The sequence below is a fragment of the Mustela erminea genome, chromosome X (assembly GCF_009829155.1).
Source record: "Mustela erminea isolate mMusErm1 chromosome X, mMusErm1.Pri, whole genome shotgun sequence".
In the NCBI taxonomy this organism is placed as follows: Eukaryota; Metazoa; Chordata; class Mammalia; order Carnivora; family Mustelidae; genus Mustela; species Mustela erminea.
Genome location: NC_045635.1, coordinates 35,430,681 through 35,438,176, shown reverse-complemented (window position 1 = coordinate 35,438,176; position 7,496 = coordinate 35,430,681). Strand labels below are relative to the sequence as shown.

At 47.3% G+C, this 7,496-nt stretch overlaps 1 non-coding gene across 1 annotated transcript; it reads left to right on the top strand.

Moving 5' to 3' along the window:
* Window positions 1–7,100: 7,100 nt before the first annotated feature.
* On the top strand, window positions 7,101–7,207 carry LOC116583815. The gene has a single exon (XR_004282915.1). It is a non-coding gene; the product is annotated as a U6 spliceosomal RNA (small nuclear RNA).
* Window positions 7,208–7,496: the final 289 nt, after the last annotated feature.

Below are 7,496 nucleotides of genomic sequence, written 5' to 3'. Positions count from 1 at the left end.
ATTGTCTGTGCTGCTTTTTCTGAATGTGAGTGGCCTAGAAAAGTCACACCTTAAAACTCTTCCCATGCAGCACCAGTTCCTGCCTGGATTGTTAGCTGGTGTCTCAGGACATCCTAGTATTCGAGTAGGAGAGTTGGGGGTGGGAGAAGTAGAGAGGACGGGGTGGGGGGGGAGAAGTAGGGGGATGGGGGGAAGGGGGGAGCCACACCAACTCCAAAAGCAAAAGGGGCAGGGCCACTGAGCCAAAGCAGAAGAGGGCAGGGTCCGTGAGCGGGCAGCCTGCACATCCTTACCATAGTGACCTGAGTCCAACGGCAGTGCAAGTCTGGGCTGGAGAAGTTGCTGGAATGGAGGGCCACCCTGCCTGGCCTGGGCCTGGTGGGACAGGAATCCCTGGGCTGGGAGTAGAATTCTGAGGCTCGGTCATCATGCATGCCACCTGGGTCACCTTGGACTCGGCCACAAGATAGAGTAACAGCTCTATCTTGCAGGCTGAGTGTGCATTCTAGGAGGTGAGTTGGTGCACATACAGTGTTCAGCACAGATCCTAACCCACACTGGGCACTTCCTAAATGCAGCTATGATTATTAGGAATAAATGCATGCCCACCAACTCCATCTCTCTGGGTGAGCTCAGCATCTCAGTCATGCGGCGCCAGAAAAGGACTCAGCTATGCCATATACCCTCCGCCAGTGATTTCCTATTTTGTCCCTTGTTGGGTCCTGCTGTCCAAGAGGCCAGAGACATTTTTTTCTATCCCCAGAGCAACTTTTAGTGCTCTGTTCTGTGCAGCAAGGCGAGCTGCTCATTAGCACGAGTGAGAACCGTGCAGATGACATCACCAGAGGCCATCAAAGTAGCCCAGATGATTGTGGAATGTTTGTTTCACTCGGCTTGGAACAATGCCAGCACCCACAGCCACAGTGGGAGCCAAGTGGGGCAGGGGGCGTCTGGGGAAAGCAGCCGCAATTGGGGATGACAAAGTCCTCTCCCACTGGGGAGTGGGGCCCGAGACGAGTTCCTCCACCCTACCGCATCTCCAGGCTTGCTGTGCCCAACTGCTCACGCCCTGCTCTGACTGATCCCAGGAAAGGCTTTCCAAGTAAGTCCTTTACACGTTAGTGTGAATTTTCGTGCTCCCAATGGCCTCTCATCCCTTGAATCCCACCGTATGGGAAGGTCCTTGGGCTTAACTGGGAAAATGAGGAGTTCTAATTTGGATGTTTTAACCACCCTGGACCCAGCCATCCACGTCCCCAAGGTCAGGACCTCCTCTACGAGTCCAGGAACGCATGTGTTTGCCTTTATTTCTCTCATTAAGGAGACTTGAATAAAAGCACAAAAGGCTCTCTCTGTACCCTTAAAAGAGAAGGATTTAGGGGCACCTGGGTGGCTCAGTGAGTTAAAGCCTCTGCCTTCAGCCCAGGTCATGATCCCAGGGTCCTGGGATCAAGCCCCGCATCGGGCTCTCTGCTCCACGGGGAGCCTGCTTCCCCTTCTCTCTCTCTCTCTGCCTGCCTCTCTGCCTACTTGTGATCTCTGTCTGTCAAATAAATAAATAAAATCTTAAAAAAAAAAAGAGAGAGAGAAAGATTTAAAGAATAAAAACAGTATTATTCTCGTTAAAAGTGATAAAAAGAGACAGAACTCTGAAGTCAGAAGGGAAAAGACGGACAGGTGTGACAAGACAAACCTCGGCAGTGTACCACGGCAACGATCTGAGACTGCAAACTGGGGGCCCACACATCCACCCCAGTCCCAACGTGCGTTGTTTCTTTTAGTGCTCACTATTTTTTGAATGAGTTGCTCACACTTTAAAATTGGAAGTTTTCCCATAAAAAAAATCTATATTTCCACCATCTTCTGAAGAATCAGAAGATCTGGCACCCCGGTTCCCACTGGGCAACACTGGGAGGGAGCCCAGCAGAGGGGGGCATGCTTCCCAGCCCACTGTAGCCTTGCTTTCGTGTGCAACTGGCCTCACCCCAGCAGACCCCTGAGATGTGCCGTAAATGCAGGGAAAAGACAAAAGATGTTCTCGGAGAACAGTTTTGCAGCATAGCCAACAAAAATTTAATATCCGTTATATAGAAATAAGAGCCAGACAAAGAGTTGAAGGTGGGGAGGGAAACGGGGCAAAGTATAAACCGCTAATTCATAGGAAAAGGAATTTAAGTGGAAAATAAACGTGAAACATACGCGATCCATTGGTGGTTAGGACAATGCAAAGGAAAACGAGAAGATAGTTCTTTTTCAAAAGCCATCAAGTTGGCAGAAAAATCAGCCCGCTTTCTAGCAACGCTGTTGTGCGAGGTTGTGGGCGAAGGAGAATGTGTGCCTTGTTGGTGAGCATGTAAGTGGGTGCAACCTTTTTGGAGGGCGATTTGCAGTTCCAGTGATTATTTTGAATACACACGCCTTTAATGAAATACAGGGAACATTTTATGGAAATAGAGCATTCATAGAGAAAAGGCTGATAGACGGTAAGTGTGTGGCTCAGACACGGAACATGTCCATGTAACTATCACCTAGTCCAAAGAGGAGAGCATTATCAGTGCACAGAAGCCCCCGTGTTCTCTCCTACTCAGTAAATCCCCCAGGTAACCACTATCTTGACCCCTAGCAGGATCTGCCTGTTTCTGAACATTCCATGAATGGAATAATATAGTATATATTCTTCTGTGTCTGGCTTCTTGCACCAGGTATTATACTTTTAAGCCTCATCTATATCGCTCTGTGAAGCAGAACCTTCATTTTTGTTGGTGCATAGAATTCCACAGCATGACCAGACCACACTGGGTTGTTCTGTTGTACTGCTGAAGAACATTTGGGTGGTTTCCAGTTTGGGGCTATTGTAAATAGTACTGCTGTGAACATTCTTGCGTGTGACTTTGGGTACACATAGAAACACATTGCTGTTGGGTATCTCTCTCTTGTCAACACTTGCCATCTGGAATCTCTCTTACAGAAACCTCGGAGAGAATAAGCCTGAATGTCCAAGGGTGTTTATTGGAAGCCTAAAAAATAGTGGGGTCAAGGGGCGCCTGGGTGGCTCAGTCGTGAGGTGTCTGGCTCTTGGTTTCGGCTCAGGTCATGGTCTCAGGGTTATGGGATCGAGCCCCATGTCTGGCTCTGTGCTCAGCGGAGAGTCTGCTTGAGATTCTCTCCCTCGCCCTCTGCCCCTCCCCGTACTCACACTCCCCCCCCCTCAAATAAATGAATAGGGGCACCTGGGTGGCTCATTCAGTTAAGCATCTGCCTTCAGTTCAGGTCATGATCCCGAGGTTCCTGAGATCAAGTCCCGCACTGGGCTTCCTGCTCTCCCTCTCCCTCTGCCGCTCCCCTGCTTATGCTCTCTTTCTCTCTCTCAAAATAAATAAATAAAATCTTAAAAAATAAACGAATAACTAAAATCTTTTAAAAAATAGTGGGAATAACCTCTGTGTTTACGAATAATGATATGGTTTCAAAATGTATTATCTAGGGGCCCCTGGGTGGCTCAGTCGGTTAACTGTCTAACTCTTGATCTCAACGCAAGTCTTCATCTCGGGGGTGTGAGTTTGAGGCCCTGTGGAGCCTACTTTAAAAAAAAATATACACACACACACACACACACACACACACACGTGTGTATCTTAATCCTGACTTGGAATAGTACACAGTTGGTAAAAAAAAAAAAAAAGAGAGAGAGAATAAGAGACATGGGTCCTGATATACAAGGCTGCCCACACACTGTCAAGTGAAAAAAAAAAAAACCATCCTGAAAAAATATAGATATTACAATATATAGAGATAGATATTGCGTGGTACCACTTTTTAAACAAACAAAAGGTAAAACAGAACTTTATATGTGGAGATTTGTGGGCATTAAATGTCTAAAAAGACTTTTCACATATGAGCTAGGGCAGGGAGTGCGACAGGGAGCGGGGAGGACCAGATTTGACATACACTCTACGTATCTCAAATGTACCTATTTTCTCCATCTTCATTGAAATTGCCCTATTCTAAGCCACCCTGACCTTTGGCATTGAAAACACAGTGGTTCTCTCTCTCTCTCTCTCTTTTTTTAATATTTCTTTATTTTACTTCTTAAAGAAAGAAAGCACAAGCTTTATTTCTTTATTTTATTTCTTAGAGAGAGAAAGAAAGCAGGAGCAGGGGTGGGGCAGAGAGAGAGAGAAAATCCTAAGCAGGCTGTGTGCTGAGCGCCGAACCCGACTCGGGGCTTGATCCCACAGCCCAGAGATCACGACCTGAGCCAAAATCAGGGGTCTGACACTTAACCGACTGAGCCACCTGGGTGCCCCACGCACAACGGTCCTCTTACTGGTTCACCTGTCAAGTCATCTCTGCCACAATGGACTCAGGAGACCCCCTGTGGAAGGGATTGGCCTCAAGAGTACACTTCTGTGGCCGCGATCCCGGGGTCAGGACGCCGCTGTAAGTCTGTGGCACAGCCCATGATATTGCCCATTAAGTGAAAGAGGGGTCTTGTGAAAAGGTAGGCAGAGTATAGTCTGATTTTTAAAAAAAAAAAAAAAAAATATATATATATATATATATATATATGTTTGTTTTTTTTTTTTTTTAGAGAGGGAGAGAGAGAGAGACTGGGGAGGGGCAGAGGGAGAGAGAGGGAATATTAAGTGGGCTCCACGCCCAGCTCGGAGTCTGACAAGGCTCGATCTCATGACCCTGAGATCACGACCTGAGCCAAAATCAAGAGTTCAACGCCTAACCAACAGAACCACCGAAGCGCCCCTTAAAGCATTTTAAAGTTAAAACAATACTTGACAAGTGAACGTACATAGGTGCATTAAAATCTTCGAAAGCCACGGCTAGCACAGTCTCTCCTCATCCACAAAGTGGGTTACAGGCAGGTGGTCCCCTAGGAACCACTAGGTCCACCATGGCGTCCCAGAGACCAGCCACGTGTTCACACAGGCAGGGCTAGAACCTCAGCTGATCTGGGTCCTGGCGGAACACAAGAAGATGGAGGTCTGTGGAGAACAGCTGTCTTCCATTCGCTTCCCATTGCACAGGCCGGGGGGATTAAAGCCCAGAAATGTGTTCTCTCACAGTTCCAGGGCTAGATGCCCCAGGTCAAGGGGCCAGCCAGGGTGGTTCCTTCTGAGGGTTGTGAGGGGGCATCTGTCCCAGGCCTTTCTGCTGGGTCTGTAGAGGGCTGTCTTCTTCCTGTGTGCTCACACCCTTTTCTCTCTGTGTGTGGTGGCAGTGTCCTAATCTCCTCTTCGTACAAGGACATGGGTTGGATCAGATGAGGGCCCAGCCATAGGATTGTACTTCAGCTCTTTACAAAAAATCTGCCTCCAAATACAGTCACATTCTGAGGTACTGGAGGTTAGGGCCCTAAGGTTCAAATTGCAGTTGGGGGGGTGCCTAATTCAGCCATAACACCTCCTTATCTCCCCCGGGAGGCTTCCAGGAGCAATTCCTGGGTTCTGATGAGGTAGGAGACCTACATACCTTCTGCCACAGGACAGAGTCACGCACCACAAAACCTCCTCGTTGTGTGCTGCCGGCCTGGAATTAGACCGTCCAGGCCCATTTATCTCAGTGGCACCCTTTGTGGCGTGGGACGACCCCTCCCCCAAGGAGCCAGCACTTTCATCTGATCTTCCTTTCACTGTTTTTGTAAGTAAGAAAGTGTCCAAAATCTAAAAGTGGCTCGTTGCTTATTTACCAGCCAAATTAGCCCAGCCTTGGCCTTGGCTTTCCTGGAAAGTCTTCATGGGTGCTTGACAACAGGCACTGGAATGTGTTGCAAAAACAGAAACACAAATCCTGCTAACAGAGGTGGGAGAAAGAAGACATGAAAGATGGCTCCAGTTCTGCGCTCTGCTCCTCCCCGCACCAAGCCCCCAGCCTTTATGTCCCCCGAATTTGAACTTGCTTGATGTTTACAAAATAGGGGCCCCTGGCTGGCTCAGTCAGAGGAACATGGTCTTGAACATGATCTCAGGGTTCAAGCCGCACGTTGGGTATAGAGATGCCTAAAGAAATAAATAAACTTAAAAAGCCATTAAAGTAAAATAAGGAAGATGAATTCGCAAAAGATAAAACACAATTCTGTGGGCAATTAAATATTTAAAAGAACTTTTTACCTATGAAGTGATCATACTAATCATCCTTGAGGAAGGAGGACGAGGCACATGGAAGGGATTTCAACATTTTATCAATATTTTATATAACAGGACTTCTGATGCCCAAGCTGAGTCCACCCCCAGGGAACATCCCATGAACCACAACGAGAGACCACTTCACATCCATGAGGATGACCATTATTAAAAACAAATAAACAGGGGCGCCTGGGTGGCTTAGTGGGTTTAGCCTCTGCCTTCGGCTCAGGTCATGATCTCAGGGTCCTGGGATCGAGCCCCACATTGTGCTCTCTGCTCAGCCAGGAGCCTGCTTCCCGATCTCTCTCTGCCTGCCCCTCTGCCTACTTGTGATCTCTCTCTCTGTCAAATAAATAAATAAAATCTTAAAAAAAAAAACCAATAAACAAAACAAAACAAACAAAACCAATGGAAAATACAAAGCGTTGACTAGGATGGGGAGAAATCAGAACCCTTGCACCCCCGCTGGTGGGAACAGGAAATAGGTAGCCACTCTGGAGACCAGCGAGCCAGTCAGGAAAGGACAAATCCTGCATGACTCCACTTAGATGAGGTCCCTAGAGCAGTTGCAGTCACAGAGACAGAAAGTGGGATGGCAGTTGCCAGGGGCCGGGACACTGGGGAGAATAGGAAGTTAGTATTTAAGGGGTACAGAGCTCCTGTTTGGGAAGATGGGAAAGTTCTAGAAATGAAGGGTGGTCATGACTTTGTGCCACCTCCCTGTGCACTTAAAAACACTTAAGATGGGGGACCTAGTGGCTCAGTCTTGATTTTGGCTCAGGTCATGATCTCAGGGTTATGAGATCGAGCCCCGGCTTTGGGCTCCAAGCTCAGTGGGAAGCCTGCTTGAGATTCTCAATCCCTTTCCCTCTACCCCTCCCCCCAAAATAAATAAATAGTTTTAAAGAATGCTTGTGATGGTCAACTTTATGTTATATTTACATATTAAAAAGTGATATCGTGCTCACTTCAACAGCGCGTGTAGTAAAATCAGGCCAATATGGAGACGATCAGCATCGACCATGCACAATGACGACGTACAAATTCAGGAAACGTTTGGTGTTGTTTTTTTTTTTTAATGCAGGAAAGATATGAAGGCTGGAATAAAAATGTCCTAGTATCCTACAACTTACCTTGCCACCAAAAAAAGTATTAAGAAAATGATCTCTTCTAAAATAAACTCTATACTACATACATACACACACACAAACACACACACACACAGAGTTCAGCTAAAGATTTGAGAGGCTTTGACAGCTCATCCACCTGTGAGCTAATTGCCAAACTCCCCATGCGGGGACAGTCTCCCACCAGCGAAACGGACATGCAGTGGGTATGTCATTCCCCTTTTCTTTC